This window comes from Wyeomyia smithii, chromosome 3 (assembly GCF_029784165.1).
Source record: "Wyeomyia smithii strain HCP4-BCI-WySm-NY-G18 chromosome 3, ASM2978416v1, whole genome shotgun sequence".
Taxonomy (NCBI): Eukaryota; Metazoa; Arthropoda; class Insecta; order Diptera; family Culicidae; genus Wyeomyia; species Wyeomyia smithii.
This window is the reverse complement of record NC_073696.1, coordinates 238,446,325-238,464,699: the sequence shown is the minus strand read 5'-3', so window position 1 is coordinate 238,464,699 and position 18,375 is coordinate 238,446,325. Positions and strand designations below refer to the sequence as shown.

Genomic DNA, 18,375 nt, shown 5'->3' with positions numbered 1-18,375 from the left:
AGCGTCGTCGATGAGTTGGTTTTCTTCGTCGCGTAGCTGTGAAATATTTGTTTTTCTTCTGCGTCTGTCGCCCAGCTGGAACATTGATATTGGTTCTCCCGCTATAAATGATTCATTTAAGCGCATAAACGCCTGCGTGAAATTGCGCTGCAGAGTTAGCATTTTCGCTTTCACCCGGTTTATTGTACATAGCATTTCTGGGTTTTGGAAATAGCCATCGTACGCTTGCCGTAATTCTCTATATAAACGTTGATGTTTTTGATGAAAGTCATCAAAGGCCAGCTTCGATTTCCAACGGAAGAAAGATTTTATTCTCGGTTTAGCGTACGATAGCCACCACTGCATCCATGAGGGATAGTTTCGTTTCTGACGAGTCCAGTATTGCCATTTAAACTGCAATTCGTTTATGTTTTCTGTTGTCAACAAATGGGGACGTAGGGACCAAAAACCGCGTCCTGGCTCATGGCCTGATTGAGGAAGGCAAATGCGTGCTGTTAACGCCTTATGATCCGTAAAACAACACACATGCGCATCGGTTGACCTTAACATACCTCGTAGTCCTGGGCTAACATAGATGCGGTCTAACCGAGATGATGAGTTGTGTGAAATGTAGGTGTAGCCAGGGGTAGTTGGGTGAAGTTGTTCCCAAACATCGATAAGGTTTAGCTGCTGCACAGTTGCAGAAAGAGCGGGACTGTGGTTGCTTCCAGTAGCATCACATCGCCGCACAACACAGTTGAAATCACCTCCTATCAATGTGTGTTCTGTAGGATGACGAATATAGTAAGCGAGAGTACTATTGAAGAGACGCTCTCTCTCCGCTCGTAGGGCCGTACCAGATGGAGCGTAAACGTTGCAGATGGTTGTGTTTTGAAGCCGTATTGCGATTATTCGTCCGTCGAGACTCTTCTCAACGTTCGAGAAACGCAGGTGATCTTTCAGTGCTATTGCTGTTCCTCTACGGGAGTAATCTATATTACCCACAACGTTGTACCCAGGCAGACTGATTTGATCATTTTCTACTTCCTGCAAAAGTGCAATGTCTATGCTCATTGTTTGTAGAAACGTCCTAAGCGCGTTTAGTTTTGTTGAGTTTGTGATGGTGTTTATATTTATCGATGCGATGTTATAGCTAACGAGATCCATGAAATATTATATAGTCTAAAGAGATCTATATATTATCAACTTCAATCTCCTCAACTTCTTCGTCGTCAGCGTTGTTTTGTCGCGATTTCTTGCCTGGCGGCCGACCAATTCGGCGCTTGCTGCTTCCTGAAGCTGATGAACAGTCTGTGTCATTTCCATCGGTTGAGGTAGTTTGTCGGGTAGTCATTCTGTTGGTAGTAGCTACCATTGCCGGAGGAGCCATGAGCGTCACGAGTTGATCGGAAATGTTCGTTTTCGCGAACTTCAGATCGATAGTGTTCGGTACAGAGAGCTTCGTGTGAGCTAAGGGCAGCTTCGGAGCTACCGGTGCAGGTTTAGCTATGCCTGGTCTTTGAAATAGCGGATTCGGTTTTGGTTTTTCATTTTTTCCTCCCTCTCCGGGCTTGGGACCGAAAGGTTTGGCGGCTGTGTTCTTCTGTGTAGTAACAGAGGGTTTCATGGCGGATTTTTGTCCCGTTTGTTTTGCAACATTCGCGTATGTCTTCTGCACCAGCAGCTTTTTATTCTGAACACACGAGATGCCGTTGTGAATAAATTCGCTGCAGTGGCGACATGTTTGCAACTGGCCGAAGTACGTCACACTTGTCGTTTGTCCATCAATCGTGATGTAGCTTTCAATATTGCGCTTTACCAACAAATACTAGAAAGGCTGTTTCGCTTTTTGTCCCTCGTTCCTATACATTCAACGCACTGTGCGCCGTTACATTCTGCCGGCTACTGTCCGTTATTTGTCCCTTCGTCAAACTTTCCTCAGTTCCATAAAAAAGTGTAACTCATGAGTCAGCAGTGAAAATCCGACAGTTCTGTTCCTGACATACATGTCAGGAACCGGTAATTCCGTCCACTGGTGTCGGAACTGCAGGCTATGACGTAGCAGCAGCGCTTGAATAAGATGGTCAAGTCGATTTGCCCGGCAAATCGTGACGTGACGGTGGTTATGGACGACGGGGCTTGCTTTACTCCGGATGGCAACAACTGGCAGGGCGCTTCGTATTTTACACGTATTTCACACACCCAGTTCCAGCATCACACACATCAGCAGAAAGGGGATATCAAAACCTCTTTCGCTTCGGACTGGCCGTGAACGGGAAATTTTATGGTACGAAGTGCCTGCCGGAAGTTGCGTAGTTCATCAAAAAATACCATAAGGCCGGAGACGCGGTGTTTTGGCCGGACTCGGCGTCGGCTATTTTTGGAGGAGAAACAGCGGCTGAATATCGATGTAGTACCCAAGTTGACGAACCCGCTCAACGATTCCAAGTTACGTCCCATCGAAGATATCTGGGCAAACCTAAAGCGTAAGATCTACTCCAACAATTTCGTCGCGGAAACTGAGAAGGAATTAATAAAAAGAGCGAAGAAAGAACTTAAAAATATACCTATAAGCATGTTTTGGCATCATTTTGAATTATTTATATCGCTTCATATTGTGTTTTTAATAGCGGAGAGATAGGAAGTGATTTGATGCCTAGTATAGCACATTTCTCCATTTTCAATTAACTTTCAACGTCTTCTTTATCCTTGTTTCGACGCCACTGTGTTTTACCTGTATTGAGCTTTGTGCAAAACAGCTGGCAAACACAAGGTCTCTTTCATGTCAATTCGAATGTCGTCCGTCAAGTCAACCCTCATAATTTTATCGTACTATATTGACTAAAGAAAAATACATCCTGTTTTTCTAGACAAAACGACAAACCATCTCGAATAGGGTTTCGTTGACTCAGAGACAGGCTATTGATTTACCATTATTCTAAGGCCTTTAAAGCATACAGTTAGGTTCAGCAAGAACATTTGAATTATCCCTATGACGGGCGACGATAGCCTTGGAAAGTCTCGTGGGAAATCGTGGGAATTGCTTGCTCACCTTATATCTGCGATTGGGTTGTTTGAAACACGAATAATAAAAGAGAGTAGGTCACACAATTTGAAAAGAGTACAACTCATCAGACTCTGTTCTTTGTGACTGAACAGAAATCCAAAGAGATTTGATCTATTGTAACGTTCATTCTGGGTTGGGTTCAAGGTGAATGTTTAATTTTTGAATCAGATGGTTAAGTAACTAAATATGTTTGTTCGAAATTTTCCCATTTACGTATGTTTGTTATTGTTTTATTCAGATTAATTCATAAACATACTTTAACAAACTTTTATCTAAATTCAAAAAAATTGTTAGTTGATTTTTTTTGCAATTATCCTGCAGAATACAATGTTAAAATTGTTGTTAAAATTCAATAGTTTTTTCATCACTTTTGTGCAAACTCTAAACTCCGTAACGTAACCGAAGCAAAATATTTCGTTAGTGCTGCTATTTTATTTAAAGTTTCGAACTTTTTGTGCTTGAGTATTATATTCATAAATTCCTGAGCAACTTTATTGAGGAACGAAATGGTTCAAACACACAGATGACACTGATATATTTATCTATTCTCAGTTTGAGGTTGCCTAAAACTTGTTGCAAAACGATAACTCATAAACAGCATTTTTGTTACTAAATTGACAGCAAACTTTTAAATGATAGTCGGTGGTCCCGGCTTTATGAAGTTATTTTCGTCACCTAATTTACCATCTCCTGATTCGGTCATTTTAAATTGTACCAAAACAATTAAGTAAGTGGCTATCGCCGAAGCCATCTGTAAAAAAGGTGAAAAAAAAACGAATGAAACTGAGATCGTGTAGAAAACTATTCCAGAATCTAACTACTAACACCAGTGAGAACAGACAAATCGATGGGAAAAAGTCCGAATGCGTGAAACTCTGGTACATTGTTACCCATGAACGCGATCAGTTCGTCAATCTAGTGGAAAAAGTATTTTCATTATTAATTGCAAAAAAATAAGATTGGAAAAAAATTTAACCAACCTTCATCTTAAAATTTTCGTTCCCAGACTTGGACCTGGCCACGAATAGATAGTTCATCAGCTGTCGCCAGTAGTATCTAGCCATATCGCCATTGTTGAGAAGCACAAAGAATTCAATTCCATGCAACAACAACAAACTGCCGGCAGCTAGACAGCGAATCGTAGCCTCTTGGGCAGAGAATCAAGTTCGGATATGATTTATTAGATGGTACAGCTGCACCGTGATGCAGATGAATGCGGAAAGGAGCGAAAATACTGCCTGCTTACCGAAGCAGTCGTTAATCTTGGCCGCCAGCTGCTGCAGGTGTTTCACCATCTGGTGAATATTTTCGACGGTATCGGAGATCGTAATGGAGGGCCTACCCTTGATACTGATGGTCTGAATGTGCCGCTGGTAGCTGGGAGGTTCCTTACTACAAACCGCTTGATTCGCGCTGAACTGCCTAACCTTAGGGTTATTGATGTCATTGAGATAAATGCTGAAAAGTGAAACTCATTAGAGAGGAAAAAATGTTATCGAAGTTCCCTATCAGGGTGGTTTGTTCCGAGTTGCAGTGACATACTTTATCCCTTTTTGCAGCGGTACCATGCGATCCGATAGCAGCATTATGGAGCCGGCAAATTGGAAGGTGTACAGTAGTAAGCCAAGCTGGAAATAAAATAAATTTTTGTTGTAGATATATCGCATGTTTTTTGCTGCTTTTGAGAATTAGAACTTGTTTCTTTCGAAGCTGACATCATGTACCCTTATAGATTTAATAAATCTATTGAGGGTATGCAGAAAACTCGCCTTGCGTCAAATCTTTGACAAGTTCAGAGGAGTTAGCTTGCAGACTTATCATCTGTTTATAGACATCAAGGCGGCATACGATTCAGTTCTGCGCCGTCCCTTGAACACGGTTTCCTAACAAAACCGATTAAGCTCATTCATGTCACCCTTGATGGCTAATCATCATGCGTCTTGATAGGGAGCTCAATTTCTGACTTGTTCGTGAGGTTGGTTCTCGAACCTGTTGTTTAACGTTGTCTCGGAGGGTACAATATGGAGAGCTGGTGTACGATAAAGCGGTACCATTATTTTGAAGTTTCGTATGCTTCTTGGCTTTGCGGATGATGTTGACATCTTCGGTATATCATCAACACTACCAAAGTAAGGTACTTGATGGCTAGTAGAGAGTGTGGCAGTTCGTTGAGTCTTGGTACTGAATTGTGATGGATGGGGTTATCTAAAATGGGCTGGGCACGTGGCGAGAATGTCGGAATAGCGACCAGCGAAGATAATATTCAGCAGAGAGCCCTACTAAGTCAGGAACTCTGTGATAGCCACCATACTTTTTGGGTGTGTGGCGTGGATGAGGACGCCCGATCGGTGGGTGTAAGGGGCAATTAGAGAAGACTAGCTTAACGGCAGTGGATCATTAACAACCTGTCGTCATAAAATTAAAGTAAGCGTTAGTCTGTTGAAGGCTCTACAGATAGTTTAATCTCGTCGTATGACATCGCGGCATTGTCATATCTCACGAGGGTACCGAGGTATATAAATTTTTTTTCTCAATCGTCTGAAATCGTTCCTTATCTAACCCCGTATAAACATTAATACCACTAGAACTCTCGCTTTCTCAGCTAGCGACTAAGAATTTTTTTGACAGAGTTTATAATAAATTACAACCTTACATACCTACACCTGAAGCCTAGCTAGTTGAATCAGCTAGTCAAAACTTCGTTAGGAAACCGTGTTCAAGCATTTTCTATCCTAGCTCATTTCTCATAACTAAATCATACGCCGCCTTGAAATCTGTGAGCATATGATGAATCCGTGAGTTGTTCTACCGTTAGTTAACTAGTATCCGTCGCAGAAGGAAACTTTTGATCCGCCAGCCAGAAAGAACCGTATCTTGGAGAGTACTTTGTAAGCAAAATTAACGCAATATCTAGATAGTTGTTATAATTGAGTGAATAGTCCGTTTTGCGAATATGGTAAATGTAGTTTTACAATCAGACCCTCAACATGGAGATCCTCGAAAATTTCTCTAGACAAATGACCACCACTGATATGATACACCAAAACAAACTATCCGATCTTGTTCTTTATCTAAATTGTACCTATTGAAAATGTTCCTCATATTATTGAACTACTCACCTTAGGAGCACAAAATGCAAACCAGTAGAATAGCGTCGATATTTTGGCCCAATCCTTAAGATATCCTTAAGACCAGCCTTAAGATTAACGCCACTCATTGCACCGCCTACGATAAATACCGCTGACCAGATGTGAAGTTGTGAACCATACAGATTGACATTGAGTTTCCGTTTTGGTGGTGAAGATTATTTATCCATAAGTAATAAAAATACGTCAAATACAGTCACGAATCATTTGAAAATATCTACGTTAAGATCATTTTTAAGCTTACCGAGACATGCCATCAACGATTTTCTTTTAATTTTGGATTTTGTATCGGTGGAACCGCTTCCAAACTGTGAATTCAATCGTTCGTCATATGCCTCGAACGTGGCCAGGATGTCGCCGGCGATTGCGCGCTTTCGAATGGCAAACACCATCGCAAAGATATAGGCGCACGAGTTCGGAATAAACTGTAATGGATGAAACACGTGTGATTTATGTGCGATATTTTGAAAATTGTAATTTAATCATTGCAGGTGCAGTTGGCGTAGGTGAATTTCACCTGAATCCAGTTCGCGGTAGTGGAGATGGTTAGACTGTTTCCGCTGTTCCACAGGATGCTAGCCAGGCTGCAGATATACAGCACCATTGCGATCACTGTCGGTAGTAGCTCTCCGAGGACAGAGAGTCGCGTTTTGCCCGATTCAATAATCCCCTCCAGTGACAACGGAGCCAATCCGAAGAATTTTGACAAATAATAAAATTGCTTTATTGGCAGCATAGTGGCGACCTAACAATGTAACGATGGTTTTACTACAGCAACCGTTTGATCACAGCCCGCAGATTGGTGGATTGGGCAAATATCTATCAAAACCACTCACAGCTGCTGTACTGGAAACGACAAACTTTGCTTATAGCAACCGTTTTTCGCTAAAATTAACGATGGAGTTGATTTTCCTGCCGTGCGCCGAATATTCGTCCAGGTCAGCGTTCTTCACAGTGAAGCGTTGTATTAACCCGTTAGGTAGCTAATAAGATAGCATCCACCAACTTTTGAAAACACGATTCTATATACTAGACAATTCTCGTCTGTTAAATGATACAGTAAATGGATCTCTGATGGATTTCGTTACTTATGCCCGTGGTTCAATTGTGATTCTCTGTTTCTTATTGTTATAACCACCAAATGCACTCCATTTGATATCATTTTCTGAATAAATTAAAATACATCAAGACATAAAAATAAAATAATAATGTATAGAAAATTCGTATTCGTTAGTGTTCTATCACAAAAACAAGCTTATGTTTCAAATCAAAAGAAGCTCCGATTAGATGGAACCCTCTTTTATTTAAACCTTTTATAATAATGTTGTATGACATTAGTATCAACTTTAAATAATAGAGCTCGTAACAATGAATAAAAGTAACCATTATTCACGTATCTAGCGGTGACTGGTATTACCCATTTATCGAAATCAGTAAGTTGAATTAAAATCGAAAAGCGCATCACCCGGTAGAAAACCACCGAGTTTTCCGGGTTCTTACTACATCAAGCAGGTGACGGAACTCTATTGTCGAGCGCCTATATGGCCAAAACGATGGGTGACGTTACATCCGCCCCCACTGCAGTATGTAGTGAGTCTTCTTGAAGAAAAAGATTTACATCGGCCCCTATGAATACCTTATATTCTTATTCATATAATCCAGTCATTTACAAAAAAAAAGAGAAATTCTGGTTGCCTTTTTTTCTACTGGCCCTTCACTCCCTTCATTGGCTGCTGCTGGGCTGCCGAATTCATACGATGCACACTGGGAAAAAATGAACCTAAATTCTCACTAATTAGAAGCCGCTTGGCTGGCAACCTAAGATATAGCATTTCTTTAGTAAAATTGGTCAACGAATCGATTGGTGATGGTCTCATTTTGGACAGGGCACGGGAAATGATCTTTTTTGCCCCTTGTTACCCTATTTTGCATATTTTTGGAAATATAGACATTTTCTCGTGCCCTGCACAGAATGATAATATCACCAATCGATTTATTGCCCAATTTTACATGAAAACTGCTATATTTCAGGTTGCCAGCCCAGCGGCTTCCAATTAGTGGGAACTTGGGCTCATTTTTTCCCAGTGTGCGATGGGTTACGAGCGAAGTAGAATCAGTAAAACGATTTGTCTCACCGTCAGAAGATTCTACCAGCTGGATACCATTCTGCACACCTCCCGTGTGTTTAAAAACACCTGGCAGAAGATTCGATGAATGTTATTGGTCCTAGTTAGCCTAGGGGGAGCTGCACCATTATTCGTCTCAGCCCATTTATTTATCTTATACAACATGAAAACACAATTGAAAACAGGAAAAAACGCGTATAGGCAAGTTTATATATTTTTTCGGCAGTTTATTTATGAATTCCTCCTCAGTTTTCGCTACAAAATTGTTAGAGTGGATCTTACGCTTCAGGCTTGACCAGTAATCCTCGATGGGACGCAACATGGGGACGTTGGGCAGGTTCGCAGGTTTTGGTATTTCTTGATGGGAACGCAACTTCCGGCAGGCACTTCGTACTATAAATGTTACCGTTCACGGCCAGTCCGGAGCGAAAGAAGATCAACTTTGACATCCCTTTCTCGCTGATTATCAGCCACAGCAGCATCTTCTAGTGGAGCTCGGTGTGTGAAATAAACTTCATCCCGGTGCTCACTTCCTTCATGGGGGAGGTAAAATACAAAGTGCCCTGCCAGTCGTTGCCATCCAGAATAAGACAGGTCTCGTCGTCCATCACCACCGCGACGTCGTGATTTGCCAGGAAAATCGACTTGACCATCTCATTCAGGCGCTGCCGCAGCGCACAGTGGTCCAAAAAGCCAAAATGTGGAACTTAATTCCACAGCGCCTTTTACCCAGCGTTGCTAAACGAGCGAGAAGCAAAACATATCCGCTCCTTTCTGCTTGAGAATGAGATATGTGCTACGCTTTTCCAGTCGTTCGCACACACACCTTCGAGACACTCTTTATTATTCACGCACTTGCCAAAGCAGCAGCCAGCATACAACCGCTCGCAAATTCACTTTTGTCTTTCTTCTCACGCCGAGTACGCGAGTACTCGAATAAGAGTACTTGACTAGGAGTGCTTAGAAAAACGTGCCCGAAAACGAAAATGCTTCATTCACCCACTCACGCATGCGGCTTGTCAATCGCTGAACTGATGCCAAGCAGTTTTGCATCATGCACCGACAGCCGAAAGTGGGGTGATAAATTTATATAGAATCGCATGCTTGAACGTGTAGGGTATCGGAATACCTACTCACAGTGATGCCACATTCTTATCTGTATTTCGAATCTCAGGAAATCACATTGGTGATATTTCAATCTGTATAAAAATCTGCATATTTACTGAACATATCACTTAAAAGAAAAAACGCAATATAGATTGTTCATGGACTCATTTAAGCACACGTTTACGCGTAACATATAAATATAATGAAAGCTCCAACATGCTCAATAGCATTTGAGTTCATTTTCGATTTTCAACCATATCGAAAAATTTATTTCGCGACCTCATGAAAACCAAAAAAACTGTATAGTTTTGTACTATTTCTAGAAAATCTGTAATTTGTATATACAGATATCTGTATGAAAAATACGCAACAAATCTATGGCATTCCTGCCTTCTTGTCGAAATATTCTTTTTGCCACTCCGCTTCGTCGTGCCTTGTTACTCCGTATCGTCATAATGCGTCTTGACGGTCTTGACAATCACCTCCGCTGGTTGTGCTCGCGAGAAAGGGAGGTACACGCGAGCGGGAAAGTACACGAGCGAGAGTGTGTGTCTATGACGTGTCGGCTTACGAGAAAACTCGCAAGCATCAACGCTCGGTAGTGTGAAATGAAAAAAGTAAAAGAGAACGGGAAACAGTACGACAGGAGTATCTCTAGTGTGAGATTTTGGTAGCGGCGAGAACGCCACTTGGAGTATCGCATGCTTTTTGCAAGCGAGTTTAACAACGCTGCTTTTACCTTCATCCTAGTTAAAAAAAGGCTTCGGAACAATTGTTTGTATGAATGACCCGCATAATCGCAGATCGTCAAAAAGTAAGAAAAGTTTACTATACTAATAATAAAAAAATAACTTTTTTGTGTTAAAAGATAAAAGAATAGTTTGTTCAGCAAAGTTGTAGAAGATTCAAAAATATGAAACTTTGTTGAAGAAATGAAAATCCTATCTTCTCACGGTACAAAGTTATAAAATATATTACATGCAACTCACTTAAAACTTAGTTTTTTGTACTTAACTTTTGTTAGTTGCATTTTACACGAAAGTATTGTTCGAAGGAATTGTTAGGACACACAAAACACACATTTTTGCCAAAGATGATATATCTCCAGGACTTTTCCTTACAAAGTTATATCATATTTTAGCTTATTTTGTCGACAACTTCAAGAACGTATAGGTTAAAAAGGGGCAAGTGGAATCATGATGTCAATAGTTTTCCTTGAAGTTAAGCCAAAGTACTATAAACTCCTTATGGTTCCATTTGTCCCAATCCACCCATATTAGAGTACGGCGAGCATATGTTGCAGTAGGTTTTCATATATCCAAAATACTAACTTTTTGTGTTAAGAGATAGAGGAATGGTTAATTCGGCAAAGTTTTAGAACGAGCAAAAATATGAATCTTTGCTGAACAAACAAAATTCCTATCTTCATTGGGTACAGAGTTACAGAATATTTTCTGTAAAAGTTACTTGAAAGTTAATTTTTTGCACTTAACTTTTGTTAGCTACATTTTACAAACAAACGTTGTTCTAAAGAAGCATTTGGGCATACAAAACACACGTTTTTGTTAAAAACCACACATCTCCAGGACTTTTCCTTACAAAGTTATAGCATGTTTTAGCTTATTTTTCGATAACTTTAACAACGAATAGAATAAAGATTAGGTGGATTGGGAGAGATGGAACTTATAACAGTTTTGAGCACTCAAGCTGAACTTCGAGAAAAGGTATTAACATCATGATTCTACTTGCCCGTTTTTACTTTATACGTTCTTAAAGTTATCGAGAAAATAGGCTAAAACATGCTATAACTTTGTAAGGAAAAGCCCTGGAGATGTTTGGTCTTCGACAAAAACGTGTGTTTTGTATGCCCAAATGCTTCTTTACAACAACGTTTTTTTTGTAAAATGTAGCTAAGAAAAGTTAAGTGCAAAAAAATAACTTTCAAGTAACTTTTACAGAAAATGTTCTGTAGCTCTGTACCCAATGAAGATAGGAATTTTGTTTGTTCAGCAAAGATTCATACTTTTGCTCGTTCTAAAACTTTGCCGAATTAACTATTCCTCTATCTCTTAACACAAAAAGTTAGTATTTTGGATATATGAAAACCTACTGTAACATATGCTCGCCGTACTCTAATATGGGTGGATTGGGACAAATGGAACCATAAGGAGTTTATAGTACTTTGGCTTAACTTCAAGGAAAACTATTGACATCATGATTCCACTTGCCCCTTTTTAACCTATACGTTCTTGAAGTTGTCGACAAAATAAGCTAAAATATGATATAACTTTGTAAGGAAAAGTCCTGGAGATATATCATCTTTGGCAAAAATGTGTGTTTTGTGTGCCCTAACAATTCCTTCTGTGATTGGGTTGTTTAGGACGCGAATAGATGAAATGAAGAGTAACTCAATTTCAAAGGTACCGATCACTCGGCCACTCTGTCGTTTATGATTGAGAGAAATCCGAAGGGATTCAATCTATGATGATATTTATTATGGATTGAGTTCAAGGAAAATTCATGTAGCTTGAATCAGATGAACAAATATGTTTGCTGGAAGTTATTCCAATTGTATATATTGATTTTCATTTTCTAACAATAAATTTTTAATATTACTAGGACATATTTTAATAAAATTCAAAAAATAAAAATTATTTCATAGTCATTACTATGTTAAATATAATTTTCAAGTTCAAATCAAAAGAGAAAATAAACTTTTACTTATGTTAAGGAGCAGCTTTCTTTTTAATAAAGTTCTAGTTACAGATTTTTATCGTTATCATATATTCACGGTCAATCAATTAATAACTTCAATACCTCAATGAATTGTTTTTGTAGCAATACTTTGAATAGCTTGTGCAATTTGATCAAACTTATAGAAGCTAACATATGCATTCTTTGGGCTTACGTGCAGCTTCTGAGTTAGAGAAACGCAGCTCAAAAATAATATTCCAGAGAGCAATCTTGTAGGCAGAAATGTAGTTGACCACCTTACTGTGCGTAAGGAGGATCACCTTTTCCCAAACCACCGCCTTCAGATATTTTAAATTGTACCAAAACAATTAGATATGTGGCTACCGCCGAAGCCATCTGAAAAAGCAAACAAAAAAAAAAAAAGAATGAAACTGAGAACGTGTTGGAAACTATTTCATAATCTAACTACTAACACCAGTGAGAACAGACAAATCGATGGGGAAAAATCCGAATGCGTGAAACTCTGGGATATTGTTACCCATGAATGCGATCAGTTCGTCAATCTAGTGAGAAGAAAATTCCTGCTCAACAAAGATCGTGGAAGAATATAAGTGAAAACATTTCAACCGACCTTCATCCGAAAATTTTCGTCCTCAGAATCGGCCCTGGCAACGAATAGATAGTTCATCAGTTGCCGCCAGTAGTACCGTGCCATATCACCGTTGGTGAGGAGCACAAAGAACTCAATGCCATACAGCAAAAACAAACTGCCGGCAGCTAGACAGCGAATCGGGGCCTCTTGCGCTGAGAACCCTCTTCGAATCTGATTTATTAGATGGTACAGCTGGACCGTGATGCAGATGAAAGCCGAGAGGAGCGAAAATACTGCCTGCTTTCCGAAGCAGTCGTTAATCTTGGCCGCCAGCTGCTGCAGGTGTTTCACTATCTGACGAATATTTTTGACAGTATCGACGCTCGCAAAGGCGGTGATGGTCTGAATGTGCCGCTGGTAGGTGAAAGGTTCCTTACTTTCAAACGCTTGATTCGTGCTGTTGGACTGCCTAATCTGGGGGTGATTGATGTCATTGAGATAATTGCTGAAAAGTGAAACCTATTAGTGAGGAAAGAATGTTATCGGAACTCGCTATTGGAGTGGTTTGTTCCGAGTTGCAGTCACACACTTTATCCCTTTCTGCAGCAGTACCATGCGATCCGATAGCAGCATTATGGAGCCGGCGAATTGGAAGGAGTACAGCAGCAAACCAAGCTGAAAATAAAATGAGATTTTCTGTAAAAATATCGATTTGGGTTGGATTTTTAAATTTTAAAAATTCAACCAAAATTGGATTTTTAAATTATGTACTCTTTTATTTTAATCACGACTAGTTTTAGAAAAGGGCTTGAGTAAAAATTGTTCCTCGTTTTTTAATATTTTCTACGGCAATGTGAAACAGTAAATTAGTCTATCAATATCACGAAAGCATACACATGATCTTGGTTTCTAAAACGTCATGCGAATCACTGCTGTCAGCCTTAACTCATTTCGCTTAACTGATTCGCACATCGCCTTGAAATATGCAAACAGATGAGGCCGATAGCCTAAATAAAAAAAATCTATAAAACAAATAAGCGCTCCTGATATGATACACTCAGATAATCTATCCCATTTTATTCTTTTTCAAAATTGAGCCATCTGTTGAAAAATTTGGTCGTATAACTCTAATTACTTACCTTAGGAGCACAAAATGCAAACCAGTAAAATAACGTCGATATGTTGTTCCAATCAACACCAATCATGAAATTCATGCCACTTACTGCGGCGCCTACGATAAATATCACTGACCAGAGTACAGCATCCAGATTGATATTGAGTTTCCATTTTAATGGCGTAAATTGCATAAAAAAAGAAATGCACATACGATTACGAGTCATTCAGAAATAAGGGAGTAAGGGGAAATTTTGAGCTTACCGACACATGCCATGAACGACTTTCTTTTGATTGTGGATTGTGTATCGGTGAAACTGATTCCGAATCGTGAATTCATTCACCATCGCAAAGATATACGCGCATGAGTTCGGAATAAATTGCAATGAATGAAACAGGTGTGATTTATGTGCGACATTTTGGAAACTGTAGTTTCACCTGAATCCAGTTTGCGGTATAGGTGATGGTTGGGCTGTTCTCTCTGTTCCACAGGATGCCAACCAGGCTGCAAATATACAGCACCAATGCGATCACTGTCGATATTCACTCTCCGAGGTCAGTGAGCCACGTTTTGCGCGATTCAATAATCCCATCCAGTAGCAACGGCGCCAATCCGAAGAATTTCGACAAATAATAAAATTGCTTTATTGGCAGCATAGCAGCGACCAACGCAACGATGTAGAGATGCTTTAACTACAGTAACCGTTTGATCACAGCCCGCGGATTGGTTGATTAGGGAAAATTTTATCAAACCCACTCGCAGTTGCTGTGTGGGGAACGAACAGAATTTTTGGTTTTAGCGACCGCTTCCCACGAAAATTTACGATGGAATTGATTCTCCTGCTATGCGCCGGATGTTCGTCTAGGTCAACGTTCTACAGAGCAAAGCGATTTTTGATTGAGTTTTCAATTATATTTAACCGTAGGGCCTGTCAGTTTTTCAGCCAATGCATCATGGCCACCATTAGAGTATTGGAATCGAAGTTCAACGATAAAATGAATAAGCTCCGCTATGGATTTTCCTACGGATATCTGAGTCAAAATTGTGTTCTTTCATATGGTTCAATTTGGAACACTACTGCATTGCTATTATTATTTTCTTTTTAAGGATTAATACTTTGTGGCACAAAAAAGTACTACAATGCTAGGGATATTGTACCCGGTAGTGTTTTGTTACGAAAAAAAAGAATGACTAAACGCCACATAGATTAGACTGAACCATTTATTAAAGCTTGAGGTTTTTTTTTTATATTTTGTTTCACACAGCTTATTCTTAATGTTTAATTCTATACCAGAAGATTTTAAAAATCAGGTTTATATCTAATCAAAAACAGCTGTTGACTAAACGACAATCTCTTCAATCTAACTTCCCGGAAAACGCACCAAAGAAAAACTAAATCTGACAATCCAGCCGTACATTTTTCTTCTCGTGTAGTGAATCTAGGAAACGATAAATTCATTGTTGTCATCCTTGCGTATATATTTTCGGGAAAAATAAGCTTCATAGCCGCCGTCAGGCGCCACACTGCCAATAAAGCAGTTTTATTATTTGTCCAACATCTCTAGATTGGCTCCGTGTTTTCCGGGCGAACGACTGACGGGATGAGCAGAACACGTCCTCTCGATGGCAACCGGTATGCGTTGCATCCTGAGGGTAACTCGTACCACCAGATTATGACATGATATCTTAGGTACATTTTTTTAGAAGAAAAAAAATCCAATTAAAAAATGAGATTGAAGTTAAATTTAGCTGCGGTTGCAAACTTTATCAACCAATCAATATTCGATAGCATGTAAGCGGAGATTTTTGTATGTCAAGAACAGTCCAGTCATACACACACACAAGCGCGATTATGCACTAAGCAGAACCAATTTTATGATTGACGTTAATTGGATAAATTTGTGGACTGATTTCAACTGGTTTAGGTTGCGTTGGTGGCGGAAAGTGCTGTCGCTTATTACACGCGAGTTTCGAAGCGCACCGATAATGAGTGGCAGGCTGACATGCTGCTGATGGCCCACTTAGTCAGTGTGTTTAGATTTTGGTTTTACGAGCTGCCCTTCAATGGCAGGCCGTTCTGCAGAAAATCACAAAATTGCCAATGGCAGTTTCAATCCATAAACACTGCCAAACTATAATATTTAACGTGCCAGTTCGATCGGTGGTTGTCAAAATAAATCTTATTTTTATTTCCCTCAATGCTTGTGGCGTCTACATCTAATTTGAGCTAATGGATTTGCATGGTTTTGGGTAACGCCAGTTGCGAGCTCAATAAATTAAAGGCAGGATTCGCTTTGAATAATAAAACATACAATGTCCTCTATTTTAACGACTTTTCGATCGTTAATCTAGATTAAGCTTGGACCAATTATTTAGAAGCAGTTTCCTACTGACACTCGACAGAATTATTGCTCTCTGTCTAATCAATTCCGCCACAATCCAATCGAAACCGTTTATTTTTTAGCTAACTGTGTAGACTTTGCTGCTATGCGCCTGCCCGCTTCGTGGTTCTATGAGGATAAACGCGATGATTACACTAGACTCGCTAACCAACTGCTTGGCATCCCGGACGTATTTTTCCTTCCTTATAGGCAGAGCAAAAGCTTTAGAGTCATCGGATCGGATACAGCGGAAGCTGAAACCATCGTTGACCTTCGAGCTGCGACTTCACTGGCACCCCCCGGATTATATCATCAATAATTCGCCGGTTTTTCACTTCGTTTTCTTCCACATCACAGCACTGTTGGTAAACAATTCGGTCGGTCGCTCAGAGTATACCGAGCCAAATGGTACAACTGAACTATGAAATCGAATTTACCGCTGATATTATCATGGCAAACATAAAAAAATGGAATTTATTTTGAACCTAAATTAAGTTTTCTTGTTGATTCAAGCGGTAATTGCAAAGGGGTTTTGCTGACATGTCAATTTATAGATATGTGGACATTCGAGATCTGATAATAACTTTGAAAATTTGAAAAATGTATATGCGATTTTGACACTCTCAGCAAATCTTATGTAAGAGTTTTTTTTATTGTTTATTGTATGCTGTTACAACCCAACATATTTCATCTCGGGCATTCTTTTTCTAGCAGCTGTTGCACTTTTATTTTTAAGATTTGATTTCGTTTTTTTTATGTCTGCATGAAATTATCTGATTATTTTATATTTAATCTTTTTGAGGCATGCTCTGTAAATGATTTCTTGTATGCCCTTTCGTGTTCATTCAGAATCGAACTGTGATGCAACTCGGATCATAGATAATTCATACCGTTTTAAAGTTTCTTTTGAATTTGAATAAAATTTTATCAGATGCGCAATTATGTTCTTACTGTTTGTCAACAGATAGCGCCAGCAGTAAGTGCTGGTCAATTTTGATATATATAATATATATATATATATATATATATATATATATATATATATATATATATATATATATATATATATATATTATATATATATATATATATATATATATATATATATATATATATATATATATATATATATATATATATATATATATATACATATAACGTGATTAACCAAGTATATGTTCATTGTGTGAAAATGTCTGATTTTTTGCCAAATAATTGTCATTTGCGAAAAGAGCTTTTTTTTGGCTAAAGCGCATCGCGAGTTAAAAAGATGTTAATAGAAATGCTGCTCTAAGTAAAACAAGGTGCCGGGATTGATTCCGTCGTTTCTAAAACGATGAAAAGCCATGCCAAACGCATGAACAGCTTCGATATAGGCAGCTACCCGGCAAACCATTTCCCAGCGATTTCTTGCCTTTGAAATGATTACGGAATTCAAGCGCCGTTTTTTCGCCTGTGGACAACTGCTTCAGCGAAGAACAAGGAAGGGTTTTCTTCACCGCATCATAAGGGGAGATAAAAATCGGATAAATTACAGCAAACCAAAGAAGGAAAGTCAAAGACAATGCTCGGTCATGCTTCTACGTTGTCGGCTCTACCGAACATCTATGCAGCGAAGGTTATGCTGTGTGTTTTATGGGAGCAGCTGTTATTTATTATGAGCTGCTGAAACCGAACCGGTAACTGAGACCGGAGAAGTATCGACTTCAATTGATGCGATTAAGCCGAGCCTTGCGTGACAAATGGCTACAATACGAGCAGAGGCAAAAAACAGTGGTTCGACTGCATGACAATGCTCGCCCTCATACTGCCAAAATCGTTGAAACATATTCAGAATCATATGGGAAGTCTCAACTCAACCGCCACATTTTTGAAATATTGTACTGCCGGATTATTACTTGTTCTATTCGACAAAGTCCGGCTGATCAGCAGTTTTGTTCATATGAAAACCTTATGCCTTCTGCAGCCAGCTTAATTCGCATATATCCCACAGTCCGCTCGACGTAGCTTCACCTGAACGAGTGACATTGATCACAATTTACTGCCAAAAAGTTCGAGGTTTACACACGAAAATTGATGACTTTTGCTAGAAGACGATATCAATACTATGCACCAATTCCATTGCTCGACCATTCCATTGATTGGTAGAAGGCGGTCTTATATCTGTCA

The 18,375-nt window shown here is 39.4% G+C and overlaps 1 protein-coding gene and 1 pseudogene across 7 annotated transcripts in view; one reads left to right on the top strand and one right to left on the bottom strand.

The window, feature by feature from the left end:
• The window catches only part of LOC129732671 (dipeptidase 1), a 649,785-nt gene that overhangs the window by 153,567 nt on the left and 477,843 nt on the right, over positions 1-18,375 (top strand). The window lies entirely within an intron of this gene.
• Positions 12,417-18,375, bottom strand: part of LOC129729137 (uncharacterized) — a 40,404-nt pseudogene continuing 34,445 nt past the window's right edge.